Genomic DNA, 25935 nt, shown 5'->3' with positions numbered 1-25935 from the left:
TCAGAAACGAAGAAATCAGGAGAAGAACAAAGGTGACTGACGTCATCGAGAGGATAGCCAGGTTGAAGTGGAGATGGGCAGGACACGTAGCCAGAATTACAGATGGGCGATGGACGAAGAGGTTATAGGAATGGAGGCCAAGAGAAGACAAGAGAAGCGTCGGTCGACCGCCTACAAGATGGACTGACGACTTAAGAAAGGTAAATAAAAACTGGATGAGGCGGCGCAGGATAGATGGGGTTGGAAACGAGGGGAGGAAGTCTATGTTCAGCAGTGGACTTTTGAGGCTGGATGATGATGATGATGATCATTAATAATACTGTTATTACATGAACATACCCATACTAAATTTTCAATAAAGTTGCAGTAAAAATAAACAAACCAAGACACGTTAAATGCTACTAGGAGTACTCCCGAATTATAAAATCCCAAATCATTATTTCCAAAGTTTATACATTGTAAATTATGATTCGGGGGTGCTACTAGTAGCATTTAACGTGTCTTGGTTTGTTTATTTCTACTTAATCTTGATTGTAAATTTAGTATAGAACTACTATTCGGTGTGCGAATACATAATTATAAAAACATGTTTTCCGTTAAAAGTATCAGTGCTCGTCAATTTAATTGATTTGGCCACAATTTTCAGTCCTAATAATAAACCGATATATAGCTTCCAAATGATTTTATATAATATTTCAGGTAATAATTTCGTACATGGAAGTTTGAATTTAATAACTGATTAATTTATCGGCCACATATTCTGTTATTTGTAACATTTATGGTGGTTTTCCTCTATCTGAATCAACGTAATTTAAATACGAGTAACATGCGAAACCCATACCTAAAACTTAATTACTCAGTTCTGATTAACAATTATAAAACAATAAATGAATTATAATTGTAATTTAGGTATTAGTTTCAATATACCACTATCGTAATTTATTTATGATATAATAATCGAATAATTTAGTAATACAGTTAATTCCAAACCATTTTTTCAGTGCGTCATTCATTTTGACGCCATATAAGGTTTTAAGAATGTCGCGAATCACGAATCACTACATGACATTTTAGTTCAATCTAACAGTTGTCACGTTTATATAAATAAACTAAATTCGCTCAGCCGCGATTAATTTTGACACATTCAGAGTTGGAAAAATACAACACAAAAATTCCTACTTTAAGAGCAAACAGTAGCGAGCAACAGGTAGCAACAAACGCGTTCCAAGATTGCGGCTCTAATTTTGAATATTTTGTCGAGATATTTGGCACACATATTCGTAATATAATAAAGAATGGCGGTACAGAGCCCAATTTAAGAAATTTCAGAAGCTCATGTTAGTATGTGGAAATTACTCTATAACTAAATAAAATATTAAAAAAAGGAGAATGTACCGCCTAAGAAAGACAAAAAATACACCTTCTCCAAATAAACTTTTTTATCCCGTGCCTAGATTTTGTGTCACATTGGAACTACTAAAAATCGATTTTTTTTATAACAAGAAATCGAACATCACTGACTTGGCAACGTTTCCCACCTATGTGTATACGCTGTGAGCTCGTAGGTAGAGGGGATAATTAAAAATTCGCGAGCGCCAGTAGTGACAAGTCTGCACCGGAAATTTGACGTTCTGCATTAAGAGTTTCATATAGCTTCTAAATGTCTCACCAAAGTTGTATTGAAGAGTGTCGAAATACTGGTTACAATAGTAACTGTGTTACTATTACTAGTAACTGTATTACTAAAGCGTAATAGACCAGTAAGGATGTGCGAAAAAACGTCTATTTTTAGATGTGAGAGGTGGCATTCGGATTTTTGCAGATAAAGTTAGGTGACACCTTCAGTAATAATAATTGACTTATGCTCCTTCTCAAATATGCCCGGAACATTAATAAAAAAAATAAAATGTTTAAAAATTTCGAAAAACATCGATTTTTTTCTGCTTTCTTTGCTTATAACTTTAAAACGATTCGTTTTGGAACAAAGTCGTACAGAAATAAAATAAAGATAATTGAATTTTGTATGATATACGACTGGTAAAAATGTCTTCAGGTATTACCTTTTGTGAAATATAGCAATAAATAGAAAATAAGGGGGCAACATAAGTCTGTTGTTATTCAATATTTTTTAACCACTTTGGTGGCACTTAGAACCTTAATAACTCGCTTAGGAAATTCTTTGTAACATACTTAAATTGTGTACCAAATTTCATTAAAATCGACCTAATAAATTTTGCATAATAAATTTGCAGTTCAAAATTAAGTTCAAATTTTTTAAAATCTTTCTGAACAAAAAGTGGATCATTTAGAAGTTGGATAATTATTTTACATATAAAGAGGTACTCTACCTATCTAATACACTTTACAGAATTAAAATCGGATTATTTAAGGGGCCTCAGCAATGTTTTAAATTTATAAATAATTTTTTGGCTTATAAAAAAGAGCTTTGTTTAATAATAAAAAAATTAATTTTTAGCAATGCAAATAATTAAAACCGGTATAATTTGACTTAAACTTTCAAATGCTGTCAGCAGAATTGCTATTTTATTTTTTAATCAAACGTTATTCGCGTTCAAAAATTGCAATTTCTCGATTTTTTGAAAGTTCCACCGCGTTTATCTCGAAATCTATGCATCCTACGAAAAAACTTGTAAGAACATTTTTTGCTTAGAATTACCCAAAAAAATACAAAAAAATGTTTTATTTTGCGAAAAATCGATTTTATGTAATTCCTCAAGTTCTTTGTTTATAACAATCTTATCGACATCCGGATAAACTGTTACCCAAAAAATTCGTGTTCGACGGATCAAAATACATAATAAAACTTGGGTAAGTCCATTTAAATAAAGGAGCCCGTAGCACCCCTTCCTGGCCGAGGCACTAATTTGTTTATAAGCCAAAAAGTTGTTTATAATTTTAAAACATTGCTGAGGCTGCTAAATAATCCGATTTCAATTCTGTAAAGTGCATTAGATAGGTGGAGTACTTCTTTATATGTAAACAAATTGACAAATCTTTGTATGGTCTAGTTTTTGTTGTGCAAGATTTTAAAAAATTTTAATTTTTGAAAAAAAGTTTAGATTGCAAAATTATTATGCAAAATCTAGTAAGTCAATTTTAATGAAATTTGGTGTAAAGTTTTAGCACATTACAAAAATTTTCTAAGCGAATTAGGAAAGTTCCAAGTGTAACCTAAGTGATGGAAAATCATTGAATAAAGACAGGCTTGTTTTGCCCCCTTATTTTATATTTATTACTATTTTGAAGCAAGGGTGATAAATTAAGACATTTTTAACTAATCGCGTCTGATATAAAATTTCATTATCTTTGTTTTATTCCCATACGACTTTGTTCTAAAATAAATAGTTTTTAAGTTATAAGCAAAAAAATTGGAAAAAACGAAATTTTTTGAAATTTTTAAATATTTTATTTTTTTTATTAATGTTCCGGGCATATTTGAGAAGGAGCATAAATCAATTATTATTAACGAAGTTATCACCTAACTTTCCTCCTAACTCACATCCACCTAAAAACAGGTCCTTACTGGTCTATAAGGTGATTCAACGACAAAATTGTTTACGCTGTTAATTAATTAATTATTCAAGTGCAATAAATGCATCAGTTAATATTTAAGAAGTATTGTATACTATAATTATATTAAATTATTATACTTTTTTGAAGAATCATTTTTTTTTTCTAATATTAGTTGTCAACATAAACGTCAAAACGATAAGCAAAATCTTAAAAATAATCATAATGAATAATAAATTCTGTAGTTACTGATATTAATTATCGATTACAATCCAATTACTTCTTTAGGTTGTAAATATTACACGATAAGAATTAAATAATAAGTTTGAAACAACTATTTTTTTTAATTTTTGTTTATTTAAACAACGCTTTTCTACTGTCCTCTTTAAAATTCCTGCCGAAATAGGAACACTAGTCAACCGTTAGATGGCGGTACCAGCCATACCAGCGAAACTCACAGAGAAGAGGCAACACTTTTTTCTTTCCAGATAAATCTCCGGTAAAAGTTATACTAGTAATACTGTAGGTAGGTGGCGATACCAGCGAAGCTCGGAGCGTATAAAAATTATTGTTTTTGATAGTATAAAAAACGTCAATGTCAGTGTCGAATTACCGACGCACTGTTGCCTCACTTTTGAAAGTTCGCAGAACTTTCGCAATTTTGTACCGCGTTTGTTGCTACCTGTTGATCGCTACTGTGTGCTCATAAGGAGGATCCTTATCTATAAAAAATTATGTTGTGCGTTGTATTTGACACAAATTTGCTCGTGTGCGTTGAAAGTTTTGCCTAATGTGGACTGTGCGCCGCATGGATTAACGCAAAATATTTTTGTGACGAACAACACACGGTATCCGTCGTGTTGCCAGTTTTTCAGTCGACTTCAAAGAAATTTTCGCCGCACAGCAGTGTTAATGTGGACTTTATTATCAACTTGACGCTAAGTAGATTTGCGGTACAACACACAAAATAAATATTTACGTCCTAAAAATCCTTGACCAGATTTAAATTTGTGGCGCAAATATTTTTCTGTATTTGAAGATACAACACACACACAAATTTTTATTGATGTGGATCAGGCTTTACACTACTAACTTCTCAAATAAGCTTAATCTTTAATTAAAAGAAGAAGAATTATTGGAAACAGTAGTAGTAGTGTATTTTGATAATTAATTTTATTTACTACATACAATTTAATACCTTTTAATAACATAACCGTAATATTACTTTTTCTTCTTATATATTTTTTGGGCTAGGTATGGCCTTAACAATTGTCTAATAACGAGGGCCAATATAATTGGGCAATATAATTCAAAGTGCTAAAAATGTTGCTGAGCTATGAAACCAGGTGTCGCTATTCCGAACTTGGTCTCAATAAAATTAAACGACGTGAATAGACAGTGTCAGGTTCGTATAAACACATTATCGTACAAGACAACGTCAGGCCATTTGTAATGAAGGTCACTATTTTGTTTTCCATGCAATGAAGCAGCACAAAGAATACCAAATCTACAAATTTTTTGCAGTTGGATGAATCTCAATGAACCTTTTTGTATTCGACTCATAACAATTTTAGGAAAGTAAGCAATGAAATAAAAGACATTCTCGCAATCAATTTATTCACTCAGGATGACCGGTTTCGCTGTCTGTAATGTGCAGAGCATCATCATATCTCGGCAACGGTAAATTAAATGCTACAAATTACAAAAAAAAACAGAATTAGTTAAGCTATCTGGTATCTATCAGAGAATAATGATCATGTTACCGGCCAAACCCGATTTCAGGATAAACTAGTTTGGCCTAGACATTTGGTCCTGAACGCGATAGTCCAAACTAGTTTGTCCTAAACGCGACAGGATAAACCAGTTAAGCCTAGGCCAAACTAGTTTATCCTGATATTAATACGGACTGAATAGAATAAACATTACATTGTACCTATAAAGCCAAAGTAAATAGATAAACTGAATAAAATACTCTGTAATTGGAAAATAATCTATTTTGTTAAAACGATAATGATTCATTATTCAAACTAATGGAGAATAATTGTTAATACCAACAATCATATTATAAAAAATAATCAGTGCTTTTTATAGAAACAATAATTATATTTCAATTATAAAACTTATTATTTATTTTTCAAAGAAGTGCTTTGGTATAATTAGAATGGTGGAGTATAATTACCTTCTTGCCGTTGCATTTTAAAGCCTGAGAAAAATCTGCTACCATCTGCTACTTTTAAAAAGTTTGATAGCAAATGTCGCAGTCTGATCTAGAAAAAAAAATTGAAAACCTATACCCTAATACCCTAAAACGTTAGATAAATTATTAGTAAGAAAAAATAAAACGAAGAAGTTAGTAACCAAGAAATACTTTCTTTATCGGACAATCACATTCAAAAATATAGAAGAAATGTACCAGAAAATCGTGTGAAATAGGCTAAAAAATGAAGGCAACTTCTGACAAGTCTCATCCACCACCCAACATTGTAGATAATTTGACTACACCTATTTCAGATATTGACAAAGGCAAAGGTGATCTCAGAAATATCATTAGAGTTATTCTTCAGACAAAAATGACGAAGGATTTTACAAAGTTGGTACCAAAGTTGGTGTAATTCAAAATCTATATTCTCTGTTCTATTTATTCTTACTGAATAATTTATCTAATTTTTTGGGATATTAAGGTCTACAATACGTTTTTAAATTTTTTTCTATATCAGGCTAAGGCTTTAATGCAAGAAAGTATTGATACTTCGTGATTCCAAGTATCACCAAAGTCCTCCATGGAAAAATAAATAATAATTTTTAAAATTGAGGTATAATTATTGTTTCTATTAAAAAACATTTATTATTTTTTATAATCTATTTTTTTGTATTACAAATTGTCCTTTGGTTGGAAAAACGAATCATTATTATTTTAATAAAAATGATTACTTTCTAATTACAGAGTATTTTATTTAGTTTGCCTATTTATTATGGCTTTCTAGGTATGCTATCCTAGGTCGTACTAGTTTATCCTGCAGTGTTTGTATTAATATCGGGATAAACACACATATATCTATATGCAGTGGTCTCTAAATATGTCATGTATGAGTTATGTACTTACATGACGATATAAGAAATGATTTCAGAAGTAAGCACTGTCATACTTTTGCTCAGTTATTGCTAAAAGGGGAATGGTAGCTAGGGTGGATTTACATGCATAAACTAATAAGTAGTTGGCTGGATCTTGAGGGGAAGGTGTTAATTAGAACCAATACGACATTTAACCAAAGATATTGTTTGTTTTAATCAAACCTTTTTAGGCCTTGCTAATAATCATAAATGTTGTCTTCTCTACGTTTATGTTGATTCAGATTGTGGACTTTAATATGTGATTATACTCATAAGAATTTGTATATTTTTAGGTTGTCCGCAAAAAATACTCAAGAATGTCTATTAAAGGAATTTAATTAAAAAACAATACTTGAAACGTTATTATTTTAATAGTATTAAGCAGATATAAACACAGCTTGCATCATCAAAAAGGATATTGTTTATAACGTCTGCATATTCCGCCATATAACGAAATTCTGTCAAATGCGTCTAGTATTGGGTGTTTGAGCAGAGGCAAGAAACCTTAGGCCCTACTTGGGACTGCAATCTACCCATTCGCAAGAATTAGGAGCTGGCTGCCAGTCTTCATCATCTTGACCACTTACCAAAAAAGTGGCAATTGTCAGGAACACCTAAATATGAAGTAAGTGAATAGGTGAGTAAAGCAAAAACGGGTCAAAAAACTTCAACCAAAAGGCAAAATACCCTGCTGCAAAGTACCCTGCTGAACATAAAGCCAGAAATTTAAAACGCTACATTTAAATCTATGGAAAAGAACAGCAAAGTTCTGGGCTAAAAGACCTGAAAAAAAGCTAAATATATACATATATATTGTTGATGAAATGCACTCAAGTAGGTAAGGAAGAATCAGCAATATTGTTTTATTCAGGCAATAGTGCGAGTAATGTTAGTTCTTTATTTAGCCTCAGCTATTCTAATAGAATAATTTCAGGTTATACTAGGATTCGAAGGGTTTTAAAAAAGTTTGAAAATACTGGGACCGTTAAATGTTATGTTTATATGGGATGAGCCACAGTTAGGTTATAATGTTACATAATATGTTACTTAAAAATTCTTAAATTTTTTTTTCACTCTGGAAATCGTTATTCAAAGAAATTAAGAATGATAATTTGTTGAACGAGATGTATACAACCGCCAATTGTTATTGTTATTCAGGCTATGTTATATCTCAGTCAATGTGCTACTAGCAGTAAGAATTATATCATCAGCAATTCCTTGATAGATGACAACCAAAAAGAGAAACTTTTCAAAATTTACTAGAGCGGTTTCAACGAACTGGACATTTAGATTACGAGAAATCTGATGGAACAAAACTATTGTAAATAATTAAAATGAATGTTAGTGTCACTGAGAATCTGCATATTAGTATGAACGTTCTCGTAATCTAATTCTAGTAAACTTTGAAAAGTTTCTCTTCTTGGCTGTCGTCTATCAGGGAGTTGCAGATGATAAATGCTTATTGCTATTAGTACATTTTTGTTATACTCTCCTAGAACAAAAACTTTACTAATAAGTTCCCCATTACAAAAATTTATTTTAGTAATGGTAACAAAGCAACTGGAACAAACTATAAAAATAATATGTCTAATGTTTAATCAAGTTTAGTGTCAAAGCCATAGCCAACTAGGTAAAGTATGTTTTTTTTATTGATATTTTATGCATCAACAATCTTAACAACGTAGGTATTTTGGTATCTCATCCAATATTGTTAAATTAAGGATCATTCTGGATTAACATGTATTTATTTTCAAAAAATTATTTATGATTGAATATTTCCACGGCAAATCTAAGAAAATTTCACGTAATTTTTGTTGCAATTAATGTTTGGCTTAAAGAACTACGGCTTAAGAAATAAAAAAGTACTATAAAATATCATTTCATTACAATACTAAAAAACAGGGTGTTCCATTTAAGAAAACTAAGAAAATACTAATTCCGAGTTTCGGCCAACCCCGTATTCTAAAATTAAACATTTCGATATATTATTAATTTTTAAAAATAGTAGACTATATTGAAAATCACTTTAACATAAACGGAGTTTTTGATATTAAATCAGTACAATTCTACAGGGTGTGAAGTTTTCTACAAAATTTATAAAAAACCGTAATTATATTTTAAACTACCGTCTATAATATTACAAAAGTTCATATTTTAAGAAAGAAGACATCGAGCAGAATCCAAAAATGTAAAAATATACAGGGTGACCTATTTAAAAAAACGAAGTTACAATCAAGTTCCGGTATAACTGGGAGTAGCAAATTTTCATGATTCTCTTACCTTTAGTTCTCGAGATATTTTTAATAGGCCCTTTATCTGCCCCACCCTATATAATAGTTTAAAATTAGAATATACATAGGTTATAAAAATGTAAATGCAATACATTACATAAAATTATTATAGGCCAGTTCCTTAGTTTGTGGAGTAAACCATGGTTTAATATTTTTTATGATTTTGTTTATTGTTCTTGTTCCTAGGGCTTCATTGACAATGTTCCCAAAGTTTTTATTTAAGTTTTCTCATGTAGCTTTCGCATTATCTATACAAATATTTAAAATAGTATAAAAAGGAAATCAATATGCATTTTAGAGATTAATTCAACAGGAACTTGAAGGATAATAGGTAATTTGAAGAAGAAAAATTATTATTGCCATCCTAGGTTTAAGAATACTTTATAGGTATATAATAAAAGAAATTTAATTTAGCGAATGTCGTAGTCGTAGCGAGTGATGAGGAAGACATGGACTACATGTTTAGAAAACTAAAGAAAGAATATGAAAAATGGGGCCTCAATATGAATATGTCAAAGACAGAGTATCTTAAAATAGGGGATGATGAAGAAGATCCAAAGTTAGAAATTAGAACCACGAAAAGATGTAATGAATATAAATATCTCGGATCTATAATATCTAAAGAAGGCACTACCAAAAGAGACATCGAAAAGAGAACGCAGCAGGGCAAAAAAGCGGTAAACATTCTGAGCTCTCTACTGTGGTCTAAAGATATAAGGCAAGAAACGAAATTGACAGTCTATCGTACCTTGGTAGAGCCTATTATGACTTATGGGGCAGAAGTTTGGCAGATGACAAAAAAAAGATAGGAAAAGAATAGAAGTAGTAGAAATGGATTATCTTAGGAGAGCGTGTGGTATATCTAAAAAAGATCACATCAGGACTGAAGATATTAGAAGGAGGACACATACTGTATATTCCAGTGTAGATAAAATTGAAACTAGACAACTAGTGTGGTATGGTCACGTGAAACGAATGAATGAAGATAGATGGCCAAAGAAAGCTTTAAATTACATACAACACCAAAGAAGAAGAAGGGGAAGACCTTCAGTTGCCTGGGAAGAAAATGTACGGCACATCATGAAAGATAGAGCCATCAAAGAAGACGAATGGATGGACAGAAAACGATGGCGGTCGAAATGCGAGAAGCGGCAGAGGCTGTAGGAACCTCGCTGATAGATAGATAGATAGAATTTAATTTAAAAAACTTTTATTTATAATTTTAAGCCGTTATAGGCCGGGATCCAACGTAACAAAAAAAGTGTAATAATAGCAAGCTGAAAATTTGTTAATAGCTTAACGGTGTCTAGTCGGACAAATCTTGATGTACTGGAACACTGGAACAAGGAAAGTTTTAATTATGGAACAAGTTAAAAATTTGGAACATCAGACTACGAAAACGTTTCATGTATTTTGTCGGACAGAACTTCCAATTGATTTGTTACTATTTCATTAAACTCTCATGCAAAAATCAGACTGATTTTTAACACCAACTGGGCATTTTAATGAGTGGAACACGAAGAACATGTCACATGACAGAAATCGTGTTGGTTAGTAATAGCAGTAATTTTTTGAGAGTTTAATGAAAGGGTAACAAATCAATTGGATGTTCTATCCGACAAAATACATGGGACGTTTTCGTAATCTGACGTTCCAAATTTTTAAACTGTTCCACAATTAAAACTTCCCTTGTTCCTGTGTTCCCGTACATCAAAGTTTGTCCGACTAGACACCGTTAAGCTATTAACAAATTTTCAGCTTGCTATTAATCAACTTTTTTTTGGTACACGGGATCCAGGTCTATTTTCAATACAGCTTAATCAATATTAAGATGACAAATATCTGTAAACTGTCTGTCGAATATCTCTTTCTATACCTTCTAATAGAACTGGTATCTCCCGTGAAAAGGATGTTGGTTATAACTTCTACGTACTCGGCGATATAACGGAATTCTTGTAAATGGGTCTATTAGTATCGGGTGACTAAGTGGATTAAAAGGTGTTTTGACAGTCCTCTGTGCGTTTGGGGGGCAATCCCCCCAAGTACTACAAGGATCTCATTAGCCACAAACCAAAAATATGGCAACTGTCAGGAACACCTGAATATCAAGTAAGTTAATAAGTGAGAAAAGTATAAAACGGTTAAAAAACGTCAACTATAAATAAGACAATAATATTTGTCTATGGATGCTATGCAATGTGCAACTTCTCTCACTACTTACATACATTTAAAACGAACAATTTTTCACGCAGTGAGAAAAGTCGGTCATTGAAGTGAGAAATATTTTTTCTCACGGGTTCTCCGCCAGTGTTCCAAATATATGATAGCCGTTTCCATGGTAACGTGCACAATACAAACACAATTTATTAATGTTGTCAAACAAAATGTGTTGACACATTACACAAACACCTAAATTATTTAATTTTGAAGTTTTAACTCTTCACAAAACCGCATCCACAGAAAAAATACAGTGTACAACACATGAGAAAACTACATATTTCTCCCTCACTTGATTTGCGGCACTCGCCTCGTGCCTCGGCTCGTGCCAACAAACTTCGGCTCTCTTGAGACTTACGCAAATATGCAAATTGCATATTTTGCATATTATGCATAAAAAACGCAAAAGTTTACAATTTTGCATATATTTATATAAATGTGAATAAAGTGCATATAATTCAAAATTTTGGCTGTAACTATATCTCAATATTTGATTTTGTTTTATAATATCTTGGTATTCAAATTTTTGGTATCGGTATCGGAATGTAGAAACTAATAAAAGGTACCGGCTTATACATAGTTTTGTCACGTTTTGTCCTTAATACAAGGGTTCCAACATCTGCCAGTTTATATTTCTAGGTAAAAATAGATTACCCTTTATATATATTAGTTATTAGAATAGAGAATGAAGAACTACAGCATGAAAATATCAACAGCGAAGACCATATCCCTGTCATTGTCAAGGGAACCCATAAGATGCAAAACAGTAATTAACAACGAACTAATTGAACAAGTATCGATACTCGAATATCTGGGAGTCGAAATATGTAGTTATGGAGATGTTAAAGAGAGCGTCCGAAAGCAAACAAAAATATAAAGCCAATTACGTGTCAGGATGTCTGAGGGATGTCATCTGGAGAAATAAAGATATGAGGCTGGAAGGGAAAGTACGCATTATACAAATAATGAGTAAGACCGATCATGACGTACGCGATAGAAACAAGATGTGAGACAGCAGAAAGCAAGAAGATACTAAGGCAATCAGAAATGGGAACGTTGAGGTCAATAACTGGGAAAACACTGAGAGGCAGAATACCGAACGACAGAATAAAAGATCTCTGTAACATACAAGACATAGTATGGTGGGGAAGACAGAGAAGACGAGAGTGGAATCAGCATGTGATGAGAATGGACAGCGAGAAAATAGCCCGTCTAGCCAGAGATTCAAAGCCAACATAAGAGAGACCAATAGGAAGGCCCTTTAAAAGGTTGCCAAGATAGCTGGCAGTAAACATCGCAGCTACAAATACAAGCTCAAAATCGGTTTAGAACAGGTCGAGGCCTAATAGAAGAAGAAGAAGAAGAGGAAGAAGAAGAAGAGAAAGAAGAAGAAGAGGAAGATGAAGAAGATGAGAAAGAGGAACAGGAAGTAATTAGATTAAAAAATGAAATCTCTTAGTAAAAAAGCAGAGTAGAATGGAATGATCATCTAAGCAAATTAACAACAAATAGGATAGTAAAACCAGCAGGAGATGGTTCCCCGAAAAGAAGACGACCAGTGGGGAAACGACCTAAAACGATGGAATGACAAGTCGTAAACAGACGAAGTTATGTGTACATAAAAAATGAAAATACCTATTAGAAAATAAACAGAGGGTACACACAGATTTATTTGGCAAATAAATGGAGAATATACTAAACAGCACAATAAAATAGCAAAGTGATCGTGCTTATACGGGATATGAGAAAATTAGTAAAACAGGTAAACCAGTTTACTGGTGAAAGTTCAGCTATTTATCACTATCAACATTAACCCGTATAGTCCAGGGCGCATCTGTTTGAGATGGACGTTGAGAGGTGACTCAAATTTTTTTGCAGAAATTACTTGAAAATAACTCAAGTAATAATATTTTAGTTATCCTCCCACTCAAAATGGTCCGGAACATTGTTTAAATAATCAAAATGTCAAAATATGAAGGAAAAATTCGATTTTCTTATTGGTTTTTTGATTATAACTTTAAAACTATTAATTTATGAGAAAATTTGTATGGACATAAAAATTAAATTTTCTACAATATAGAATTGGTTAAAAATTTAAAAAATAGTCACCCTTGTTGCAAAATAGCACTAATTGAGAAAAATACCATACAAAACAAGTATTCGCATTTTACGTTGTTCAACCATTTGTGCCACACTTAGGACCTTCAAATTTTCCCCAGAAAAACTTTATGATATTGTTATACAATACTATAAATTTCATTAAGATCGGTTAAACAGATTTTGCAAAATAAATTTTGCAATCCAGCATTCGCAAAAAAATTTCATTTTTTTAAAATGTTGCAGGACTGAAAATAAAGCAGATAGTAAGTTGATTTTTTTTTAAGTTATAGAAGTGTACTGTACCTTTCATTTGCAATTTACAAAATTAAAATCGATTAATTACCACGGCGTCAGGAAATTTTCTAAATCAACATTAATTTTTGGTGCTACGCGCAGGACAGCGGTGTTCGATTCACACAAGTTGATTTCCCCCAAAATTTCTTCCAATCTTTATCTGATATATTATTTTCTTACTCTATATTTTGTTGTATTTTAATATTTTAATTCCACAAAAATCAAACAAATTTTATTATTGTTTGTGAAATATTGTTTAAACAATTACGTATGTTTAAAAATAATAAACTTTTATTCTCTAAGTTAAAATACATGAACAAATAAAGTTTTTGCTAAAAAAAGTGCTATTTCAAAGGATAGAGTATGTGTTTTTATTTTCGCAATAAACAAATTTATTTATTTATATCGAAACGTACTAAAAATTAAAATGTATCAATCATTATCAAAGGCTATTGGAATGCCTAATCAGAGCAAACTATCCGCTGTCCTGCGCGTAGCACCAATAATTAATGTTTAATTAAAAAAATTCCTGACGCCGTGGTAGTTAATCGATTTTAATTTTGCAAATTTCAAATGAAAGATACAGTACACTTCTATACGCAAAAAAATTTCAACTTGCTATCTGCTTTATTTTTAGTCCTGTAACATTTTGAAAAAAATGAATTTTTTTTGCGAAAGCTGGATTGCAAAATTTATTTTGCAAAATCTATCTCACCGATCTTAATGAAATTTACAGTATTGTTTTACTCTATCATAATGTTTTTCTGTAATTGTAGCATAAATGGTTGTGTGGTGTGTGTGTGTGTGTGTGTGTGTGTGTGTGTGTGTGTGTGTGTGTGTGTGTGTGTGTGTGTGTGTGTGTGTGTGTGTGTGTGTGTGTGTGTGTGTGTGTGTGTGTGTGTGTGTGTGTGTGTGTGTGTGTGTGTGTGTGTGTGTGTGTGTGTGTGTGTGTGTGTGTGTGTGTGTGTGTGTGTGTGTGTGTGTGTGTGTGTGTGTGTGTGTGTGTGTGTGTGTGTGTGTGTGTGTGTGTGTGTGTGTGTGTGTGTGTGTGTGTGTGTGTGTGTGTGTGTGTGTGTGTGTGTGTGTGTGTGTGTGTGTGTGTGTGTGTGTGTGTGTGTGTGTGTGTGTGTGTGTGTGTGTGTGTGTGTGTGTGTGTGTGTGTGTGTGTGTGTGTGTGTGTGTGTGTGTGTGTGTGTGTGTGTGTGTGTGTGTGTGTGTGTGTGTGTGTGTGTGTGTGTGTGTGTGTGTGTGTGTGTGTGTGTGTGTGTGTGTGTGTGTGTGTGTGTGTGTGTGTGTGTGTGTGTGTGTGTGTGTGTGTGTGTGTGTGTGTGTGTGTGTGTGTGTGTGTGTGTGTGTGTGTGTGTGTGTGTGTGTGTGTGTGTGTGTGTGTGTGTGTGTGTGTGTGTGTGTGTGTGTGTGTGTGTGTGTGTGTGTGTGTGTGTGTGTGTGTGTGTGTGTGTGTGTGTGTGTGTGTGTGTGTGTGTGTGTGTGTGTGTGTGTGTGTGTGTGTGTGTGTGTGTGTGTGTGTGTGTGTGTGTGTGTGTGTGTGTGTGTGTGTGTGTGTGTGTGTGTGTGTGTGTGTGTGTGTGTGTGTGTGTGTGTGTGTGTGTGTGTGTGTGTGTGTGTGTGTGTGTGTGTGTGTGTGCTTGTTTTTGGCTTAGATGCAAGTCCATTTACCACAGATTTTTTTTATGTCATAATTATCAAGATAATTATGTACGATAATAAAATAAATTAATATTATAAACATTTATAAATATATATTATTACTTTTGAGAAAACTAACTAGCAGATTTAATATATGTGTGTGTGTGTGTGTGTGTGTGTGTGTGTGTGTGTGTGTGTGTGTGTGTGTGTGTGTGTGTGTGTGTGTGTGTGTGTGTGTGTGTGTGTGTGTGTGTGTGTGTGTGTGTGTGTGTGTGTGTGTGTGTGTGTGTGTGTGTGTGTGTGTGTGTGTGTGTGTGTGTGTGTGTGTGTGTGTGTGTGTGTGTGTGTGTGTGTGTGTGTGTGTGTGTGTGTGTGTGTGTGTGTGTGTGTGTGTGTGTGTGTGTGTGTGTGTGTGTGTGTGTGTGTGTGTGTGTGTGTGTGTGTGTGTGTGTGTGTGTGTGTGTGTGTGTGTGTGTGTGTGTGTGTGTGTGTGTGTGTGTGTGTGTGTGTGTGTGTGTGTGTGTGTGTGTGTGTGTGTGTGTGTGTGTGTGTGTGTGTGTGTGTGTGTGTGTGTGTGTGTGTGTGTGTGTGTGTGTGTGTGTGTGTGTGTGTGTGTGTGTGTGTGTGTGTGTGTGTGTGTGTGTGTGTGTGTGTGTGTGTGTGTGTGTGTGTGTGTGTGTGTGTGTGTGTGTGTGTGTGTGTGTGTGTGTGTGTGTGTGTGTGTGTGTGTGTGTGTGTGTGTGTGTGTGTGTGTGTGTGTGTGTGTGTGTGTGTGTGTGTGTGTGTGTGTGTGTGTGTGTGTGTGTGTGTGTGTGTGTGTGTGTGTGTGTGTGTGTGTGTGTGTGTGTGTGTGTGTGTGTGTGTGTGTGTGTGTGTGTGTGTGTGTGTGTGTGTGTGTGTGTGTGTGTGTGTGTGTGTGTGTGTGTGTGTGTGTGTGTGTGTGTGTGTGTGTGTGTGTGTGTGTGTGTGTGTGTGTGTGTGTGTGTGTGTGTGTGTGTGTGTGTGTGTGTGTGTGTGTGTGTGTGTGTGTGTGTGTGTGTGTGTGTGTGTGTGTGTGTGTGTGTGTGTGTGTGTGTGTGTGTGTGTGTGTGTGTGTGTGTGTGTGTGTGTGTGTGTGTGTGTGTGTGTGTGTGTGTGTGTGTGTGTGTGTGTGTGTGTGTGTGTGTGTGTGTGTGTGTGTGTGTGTGTGTGTGTGTGTGTGTGTGTGTGTGTGTGTGTGTGTGTGTGTGTGTGTGTGTGTGTGTGTGTGTGTGTGTGTGTGTGTGTGTGTGTGTGTGTGTGTGTGTGTGTGTGTGTGTGTGTGTGTGTGTGTGTGTGTGTGTGTGTGTGTGTGTGTGTGTGTGTGTGTGTGTGTGTGTGTGTGTGTGTGTGTGTGTGTGTGTGTGTGTGTGTGTGTGTGTGTGTGTGTGTGTGTGTGTGTGTGTGTGTGTGTGTGTGTGTGTGTGTGTGTGTGTGTGTGTGTGTGTGTGTGTGTGTGTGTGTGTGTGTGTGTGTGTGTGTGTGTGTGTGTGTGTGTGTGTGTGTGTGTGTGTGTGTGTGTGTGTGTGTGTGTGTGTGTGTGTGTGTGTGTGTGTGTGTGTGTGTGTGTGTGTGTGTGTGTGTGTGTGTGTGTGTGTGTGTGTGTGTGTGTGTGTGTGTGTGTGTGTGTGTGTGTGTGTGTGTGTGTGTGTGTGTGTGTGTGTGTGTGTGTGTGTGTGTGTGTGTGTGTGTGTGTGTGTGTGTGTGTGTGTGTGTGTGTGTGTGTGTGTGTGTGTGTGTGTGTGTGTGTGTGTGTGTGTGTGTGTGTGTGTGTGTGTGTGCTTGTTTTTGGCTTAGATGCAAGTCCATTTACCACAGATTTTTTTTATGTCATAATTATCAAGATAATTATGTACGATAATAAAATAAATTAATATTATAAACATTTATAAATATATATTATTACTTTTGAGAAAACTAACTAGCAGATTTAATATATGTGTGTGTGTGTGTGTGTGTGTGTGTGTGTGTGTGTGTGTGTGTGTGTGTGTGTGTGTGTGTGTGTGTGTGTGTGTGTGTGTGTGTGTGTGTGTGTGTGTGTGTGTGTGTGTGTGTGTGTGTGTGTGTGTGTGTGTGTGTGTGTGTGTGTGCTTGTTTTTGGCTTGGATGCAAGTCCATTTACCACAGATTTTTTTTATGTCATAATTATCAAGATAATTATGTACGATAATAAAATAAATTAATATTATAAACATTTATAAATATATATTATTACTTTTGAGAAAACTAACTAGCAGATTTAATATGTTCATATCAGTGGTACAGACAACATTATGGATATGGTAAGGTGGTAAATAATTCTTTTGAATAAGTGACTGTATTAGAATTTTTGTATTTAAGTTATAATTATTGCAATTAAAAAATATATGATTTAAGTCTCCGAAAGACCCACAGCTACATAATGCATTTGTCGAACCCGCTTATTAGAATACCTGTTATAGGAATATCCCGGTTTAAGGAATATAAGTTTGAGTCTAATTCATATTTAACGTATAACGATGATCTGGTCTTTATGCGAATATTTGTATTAATAAAAAAATTATGCGTTAAAATAGAATTATGAGAGTAAAGCATATTTTTAAATAATGTCAAGTGATTTTGGGTAAATTGTGAAAAAAGTGGCCGAAATGTTTCTGCTAGTAACCAATAATCGGTTATTAGAATAACCCGGTTACAGGAATACTTTTGCTTGGCACCAAGGCTATTCCAATAAGCGGGTTCGACTGTATACCTAATTTGGATAAGTGAGCAGGAAATTTGCCATGGTTTGTTTTAATACGAAATAAGCAGGCGGAAAATAATTTAGAGTGTGTGTGCATTAATTTAAAATAAGAAGAACCTGGCAATTTTGGATGAATACTAAAGTATGGGTTGAATGATGAATTTTCTAGATTAATATATTGATTTTCCCATTGCGACTGGATGTTAAATTGTATAATATTTTTGTTATCTCTTTCAGTAATTATATTACAGAATTCTCCCTCTGTAATTGCAAGTTTAGCCAATTGATCAGCTTTTTCATTACCCATTATCCCTATATGTCCTTTTACCCAAACAAAAGTTACATCAATATTTTGAAGGTATTTTTTAATGTCGCATAATATTGGACATTTTAGCGTCTCGAATTTGGTACTTTGAATAGACATCAATGAAGATTGAGAATCTGACATAATAACTGCTTTTTCAATATTTTTTGATATTAACCAACTTATGGCTTTCTGAATAGCAAATAATTCTGCAGTGTATATACTGCTATATTTTGGGAGCTGATACAATAATGATTGGTTGGCGGTTTGAATAAAAACGGCACAACCATAAATGGTTGAAAAACGTAAAATGCAAATACTTGTTTTTGTATGTTCTTTTCACAATTATTGCTATTTTGCAACAAGGCTGACTGTTTTTTAAATTTTTAACTAATTCTATATTGTAGGAAATTTAATTGTGTAACTTTTATGTCAGTGCAACTTTTCTAGGAAATGAATACTTTTAAAGTTATAATCAAAAAACGAAGAAAAACATCGAATTTTTCCTTCATTTTTTGACATTTTGATTATTTAAACAATGTTCCGGACCTTTTTGAGAGAGAGGATAATTCAAATATTATTATTTGAATTATTTTCAAGCAATTTCTGCAAAAAAATTTAAGTCACCTCTCAACGTCCAAATGTACTAATATTTTTACCGATGCGCCCCGGTCAGTACCCGTACACTAATGGACATAAAGCAATAAAGTTCATAAAATGTAACCAGTGTAGGAAAAATTAGCAGTATTGTTTTATTTAGGCAATAGTGCGAGCAAAAGCAAAAGCTAAGATCTAAAATAAGATTAATTCTGTGTTATGAAAATCTCACCAGCAATACCGCAAAAATGTAACACTTCATCTTTAATACCAGTTTTTGCCGGATAAATATTTTTTATAGTTTTCGACTTACTTTTATACTCAAAAGAACAATGGTCAAAATATATGGCTAATAAAATATACAATTCAAATACTTACATATCAAAAAATTAAAAGTCATTTTATTGATCATTGTTTTATTGGTCGTTGTCAGTTTAAATGGGTCATTGTTAAACTGGACCTAAGAAATTTTCAGTGATATAAAAAAAGATTCCCCCGCAAGGAATGAATTAAATTTGATTTCATTGTTTAAAAAAATATTAATCCTATTCGGCATACCCATAACTATCATCATCATCATCAACAACCTTTACGCGTCCACTGATGGACATAGATCTCCCTGAGCTCTTTCCATCCGTCTCTGTCTTATGCGGCTTAAATCCAGTTACTGCTAACACGTTTAAAATCGTCAGTACATGCGGTTGGTGGGAGCCTTCTGCTCCGTAGTCAGGGTTGTTAACTCTACGGATTTTTCCGTAGATCTACGGATTTTCGAAATTACTTTTTTTACTACGGATTTTCGGATATCGACCACATTTCTACGGATTTTTCCACATTTCTACGGATTTTTCAGCTGCAGCCGTCAAGAAGCTAAAATGGGGATTTTTTTAATCTTAAAGTGTCATTCTTCTTCTGTTTTGGTCTATCAAGTATCATTCTTCTTCTTTTTGGTCTGTCAAGTGCTATTCTTCTTCTTTTTTGGTCTGTCAAGTGTCATTTTTCTTCTTTTTTGATCTGTCAAGGGTCATTCTTCTTCTTTTTTGTCTGTCAAGTGTCATTATTCTTCTTTTTTTGGTCTGTCAAGTGTTATTTTCTGTCAAGTTTCTGCACTACGGATTTCTACGGTTTTTTTGAAGCTCCCTCTACGAAAATATTCGATTGCGGAGTTAACAACACTGTCCGTAGTGCTCCTTGTCGTGATCTCCACTCAACAACACGTCTGGCGAGGTGTTCCGCCCAGTACCACTTTAAGGTAGGAGAGTCCAAGCGGGGATTTTTGCAGTAACTCGAGCGCGTCAGATTATCAATGGGGAGAAACCTGGTACCCTGCAGATGTACCTCTACCATATATTGGCTCTCTTAACATAGGGGAGTCCGTTAAGGGGGGCCCGAAAAAAATCTATGCTTAAAAAAACTCGAAATTGTCAGATTAAGAAAAGGTTAGTTAAGTACATGCAAAAGAGTGTATATTTAAAATATCTGACGATTAGAGCCGAGCGTTAGGAAATGGGTGTCCCAAAGTTTCACAAGAAAAAAGCGAATATTTCGCGAAATGAATGACAGATCGAAAAACTAAACAATATGTACTCAATATTTTTTTAAAACCTATCGAATGATACCAAACACGACTTCCCACGGAGAGGGGTGAGGGGTAAATTTAATATTTTAAATACGATCCCGCGACATTTCGCGAAATGAACATCAGATCGAAAAACTGTAAAATACACTTATTCAATATTTTTGAAAAATCTATCGAATGGCACCAAACAGGAGCCCCCAGTTAGGTGAGGGGGTGAGGGGTTACTTTAAAATCTTAAATAGGAGCCTCCATTTTTTATTGCAGATTTGGATTCCTTACGTAAAAATAAGTAACTTTTATTCGAAACATATTTTCGAATTATGGATAGATGGCGTTATAATCGGAAAAAACGAATGCTGGAAATGGAAAATTAAATTAAAAAATGACAAGCGCCCACTAAAATGTAAAACTTTACCATTGATTATAAACCACCCACCCATTGTAGTTTTTAATTAATGATTGAGCTTAGTATTTTCTGATCTTCGCACTTCGCACAGTGACTGTTCTAGAAATAGAATGATATAATTGATCCAAAAGATGGCATAACCCAGACATCCAAAAAGTGAAAGTTATCCTCCAAGACCAAATTGTTCTATATGGTCCACATAATGTTCAGAAAAAAGTCACACCATTTTGAGCGTCGGGTTTGAGGGGGGAGGGGAGGGGGGAGAATTCGCTAAATTCGTTGTTTTTTATGTTTTTGTCAATATTTCTAAAACTGTGCGGTTTAGCATGAATAACCCTCTATACAAAAATGTTCTACATTAAATTTGAAATAAAAAAGGTCCTATGGACAATCCTTCTAAAATGAACGGTTCCAAAGTTACGGAGATAGTATAATATAATAATTATATTATACTTTGGACCAATTATTGGTCCAAAAAAAGGCCTAACCCAGACATCCAAAATAAAAGTTTTTCTCCTACACCAAATTGTTCTATATGGTCCACATATGGATCAGTAAAAAGTTACAATATTTTGAGCGTCTGGTTTGGAGGGGAGATGGGGGAGAATTCGGTAAATTAGTAGTTTTTTTTACGTTTTTCGTCAATATTTCTAAAACTATACTTTAGCGCAAACAATATTCTATACAAAAATGTTCTACATAAAATTTAAAACAAAAAAGGTTCTATACATAATTGTCATAAAATCAAGGGTTCCAGAGTTACGGAGGATGACAAGTGGAGGTTTTCGATACTTTTTATATTTTTTGGGCAATTGATGATGATTTTGGGTGGTGATGTTGACGTTTCTTCAAGAGCTTGTCACTGACATAGCATCGGCCACTGAAATAGCAAATTTGATTTATAAAACACAATCCTGTTAAAGGAAATCAGTAGGAAATTGCTAAAAAATGTATAAAAAGTATCGAAAACCTCCACTTTTCACCCTCCGTAACTCTGGAACTGTTGATTTTATTACAATTATGTACACGACCTTTTGTGTTTTAAATTTTATGTAGAACATTTTTATATAGAACGTTGTTTACGCTAAAGCATAGTTTTAGAAATATTGACGACAAACTTAAAAAAACTACTAATTTACCGAATTCTCCCCCATCTCGCCCCCAAACCGGACGCTCAAAATGGTGTAACTTTTTACTGAACAATATGTGGGCCATATAGAGCATTTTGGTGTTGGAGGAAAACTTCTACTTTGGATGTTTAAGTTAGGCCTTTTTTTGACCAATTATACTATACTACCTCAGTAACTTTGAAACCGTTCATTTTACAAGGATTATGGATAGGGCCTTTTTTATTTCAAATTTAATGTAGAACATTTTTGTAAAGAATGTTGTTCATGCCAAACCGTATAGTTTTAGAAATATTTACGAAAGACGATTATTTACGAGAAACTTAAAAAACTACGAGTTTACCGATTTCTCTCCCCTCTCCCCCCTAAACCCGATGTTCAAAATGGTGTGACTTTTTTCTGAAGATTATGTGGACCATATAGAACAATTTGGTGTTGGAGGATAACTTTCACTTTGGATGTCTGGGTTTGGGTCTAGTTATATCATACTAGAATGGATAAAGATAAACTAAATAGTTTTGTTTATGTTTGTACCAATTTGGAGCTGAAAAAGCAAATGTCGCCACAATAGATTCGTTTTAACAAAACTGTGGAAAGAATGGAAGAAAAGAAGTGGATTCGTCATAGTAAATTTGCTTCTTATTTAGATGATGCACCGCCATCTTTCATTGTTCTTTGCAAAAACACCTTATCATAAAATTAGAATTTAAAACAACGCTTTCTACATCCTATGTAACCGCGATGTAAAAGATAATGACGACATGATTAAAAATAGAATAAATATGCAGTACACGGTGCGTCAATACGATCACTAATGTGCAAAGCAACTATACAGAGGGGGCCAATAAAAGTGTTGACCTCGATATTTGGCAGTAATTATTAGATTTTAAGAAAATGACGAAAGAGGTCGATTTTCGATCAAAGGGAGACACGTTTTTACGGTACATACATCTGTCATTTGTCAACCCCCTCCCTTCCACATCCCCCACCCCTTATTTTTAAATAGGGAATCGGAGCCAAGTGCTAGCTTATTTAAAAGTTTATTCAATTCTCTATTCAGTAATATTAACATTGGCATAATTATTTGTACAGGATGTCCAAGAAAAATTATTTTAAATTAAATTAAATGACACAAAAAGAAGAATGTATGTAATTTATTTAACTCAAAATACATTCTACTGCTGACAGAAAACGAAAAAAATGTTTATTTGAATAAACATTGTTTGTTGCTTAAATTCAATATTCAACCTCCCAAAAGGCAGATGGGTGGAAGCTTAAACATTGAAATTAAGCAAAAATCAAAGTTTATTTATCAAACATATTCTTTCTGTTTTGTGGCAGCAGTAGAATATATTTTGAATTAAATAAATTACATAGTAAATTCTTCTTTTTGTGTTAATTAATTTAATTAAAAAAAAGTTTCTTGGACATCCTGCATAAATAATTAAGTTAATGTTTGTATTACTGAATAGAGAATTAATTAACCTTTCAAATGAGCTAACACACAACCCTTATTCCTTATTTAAAAATAAGGGGTTTGGGATGTGGAAGCGAGGGGGTTGACAAATAACAGGTGTATGTACCGTAAAAATGTGTCCCTCTTTGACCAAAAGTGGACCTGTTTCGTCATTTTCTTAAAATCTAATAAATACTGCCAAATATCGAGGTTAACATTTTATTTGGCCAACTCTGTATATCATCGGATATTGTGCTATGCGGTTCGATGTGTCGTGCGGCGTTGTGGCCGTACCGTAAAGGGGCAGCACAAATTACGAAGCTAGAACAAAATATCCCTACAAAAATTCCGGACAAAAAATCCCCAAGAAGTGTTTGCTGCCGCATAGTTCTGAAAAGTTTTCCTGTGAACGCAATCTACGCCAATGTTTATTCGATTATTTTGACTTTTTGATCATTTGGGAACAAATTTGTAGGTATTACTATTGGATATCCGGTTTTAATAAGACGTAATTGAGAATCTGTGTGCGTCCATAAAAATTTTTTACGCTATTACGAATGCTTAGCTGTGTTATGAAGGTTTTTGACATACTTTTTGAAAGCTTTTGAAGAAGGTTTTTGAAATAATGTTTACATTGAATTTACACTGATGACTAAAATATTTTTACCGTCAAATTTCCAAAAAGGAATAGGATTTTTTGCATTAGAATCAAAATTATCCTTTTGAGGACCAGCAGTTTTCATCACTAATCGGCAATATGTTTAACAAAGTTATTTAAAGCAGACTGCGCAAATAGACGGAGAGCTAGAGCCGAAAAATCATCGTCATAAGTAATATGGAGTTTGGCATGTAAAATGTGTCTATTGTATATTGATAATTATGACCCCTTTCAGGCTGATACCTCAGTGGATACAGAAAGTAGCAATAAGGGATGAAAGGGGAAAGTTAGTGTAGTCATTAAAGGTTTTCACCTCCTATTTTGTTAAACCTCCATCGATTTGCATGAAAATTGGTGACCAGTTAGAGCATACCTCAAGAAATAAAACTGATTTGGTGCCACTTGCGCTTTTACCCTGGTGGTGAATACAACCTCTTCCAGCGGGTGAAAAGTATTTTATTAAAAATAACCCCACAAATCGATAGAGGGACAAATTTTAAGTAAAATTTGTTATATCATGTTATTAAAATAGATCAGTACTTTTAGAGTTATTAAAGATCAAAGATTTGTCTATTTAAGAGCATATGCGTGAAGTTGCGGATGATAAAAAGAACATATTAATTAATTGCGTGTTAGTAAAATACTATTTTTATATTATTACTATATTTAATTGAATTTTTTCTATCAATATAAACTGAATATGTTCAGAAACTGGGGGTGTCCAATAATGGGTACATTTGACATATTCGAATACACTTTTGCTAAATTTATAATATCAAAATAATACAAAAATAATATTTTAATAACATACAATTAATTAATATGTTCTTTTTATCATCCGTAACTTCACGCTTGACGCATGTGCTCTTAAACAGACAAATCTTTAATAACTCAAAAAGTATTGATTTATTTTAATAACATGATATAACAAATTTTAATTAAAATTTGCCCCTCTATCGATTTGTGGGGTTATTTTTAATAAAATAGTTTTCACCCCCAAAAAGGGGTGGTATCCACCCCAGGGTAAAAGTGCAAGTTTGCACCAAATCAGTTTTATTCCTTGAGGTATGCTCTAACTAGTCACCAATTTTCATGCAAATCGATGGAGGTTTAACAAAATAGGAGGTGAAAACCTTTAATGACTACACTAACTTTCCCCTTTCATCCCTTATTGCTACTTACTGTATCCACTGAGGTGTCAGCCTGAAGGGGGCCATAATTATCAATATACAATAGACACATTTCACATGCCAAACTCCATATTACTTATGACGATGATTTTTCGGCTCTAGCTCTTAGACTAAAAAGATTTAGGCGAATAATTACAACATGATTCCCACAGCCTTAGCTAATCTCCCATATTTTCCACAATTTTTGAAAAAACTCACTCTTTTGTCATGTAGAATTTGGAATTTTCGGCATGGAATTGGAATTCAAAATTTGGTAATCGAAATTTGGTAATCGAAATTTGGTAATCGAAATTACAATTCATGTTTAATCTTAATTGCTAATCATTATTTTCGTGCCGAAAAGCGGTTTCATGGAGATTGTTATACTCTTATGCACTGAGGCTGAAACATTGAGTTCACGGGAAAACTTTTGAGACCTATTCGGCAGTAAATAGTTCTTAAGAATTGCTTGTCCGGCATTTTTTGTGGGGATGTTTTGTCCAAAAAAATTTGTGTAGATTATTTGTCCGGAAATTTTTGTGGGGACTTTTGTCCGGGGATTATTTTTGTCCGAACCCCAAATAACATACTGTTACATAGCGAAGTGTGACGCCGCCATGGATGGCCTTCGTTTATAATATCATTTTGCCTATCCTATTAACCGTGATTCTTGTTTTGTAACGACTATGTATTTTGCTTTGTCTTCAT

The 25935-nt window shown here is 33.8% G+C and overlaps 1 long non-coding RNA gene across 1 annotated transcript; it reads right to left on the bottom strand.

Moving 5' to 3' along the window:
* Nucleotides 1–6994: 6994 nt before the first annotated feature.
* Nucleotides 6995–19195, bottom strand: LOC114333141 (uncharacterized). The gene is made up of 2 exons (XR_003652904.1): nt 19065–19195; nt 6995–7256 (listed from the first exon to the last, which is right to left on the bottom strand). It is a non-coding gene; the product is annotated as an uncharacterized LOC114333141 (long non-coding RNA).
* Between the last annotated feature and the right edge of the window lie 6740 nt (nt 19196–25935).

Source organism: Diabrotica virgifera, chromosome 1 (assembly GCF_917563875.1).
Source record: "Diabrotica virgifera virgifera chromosome 1, PGI_DIABVI_V3a".
Taxonomy (NCBI): Eukaryota; Metazoa; Arthropoda; class Insecta; order Coleoptera; family Chrysomelidae; genus Diabrotica; species Diabrotica virgifera.
This window is presented reverse-complemented; position numbering and strand designations above follow the sequence as displayed.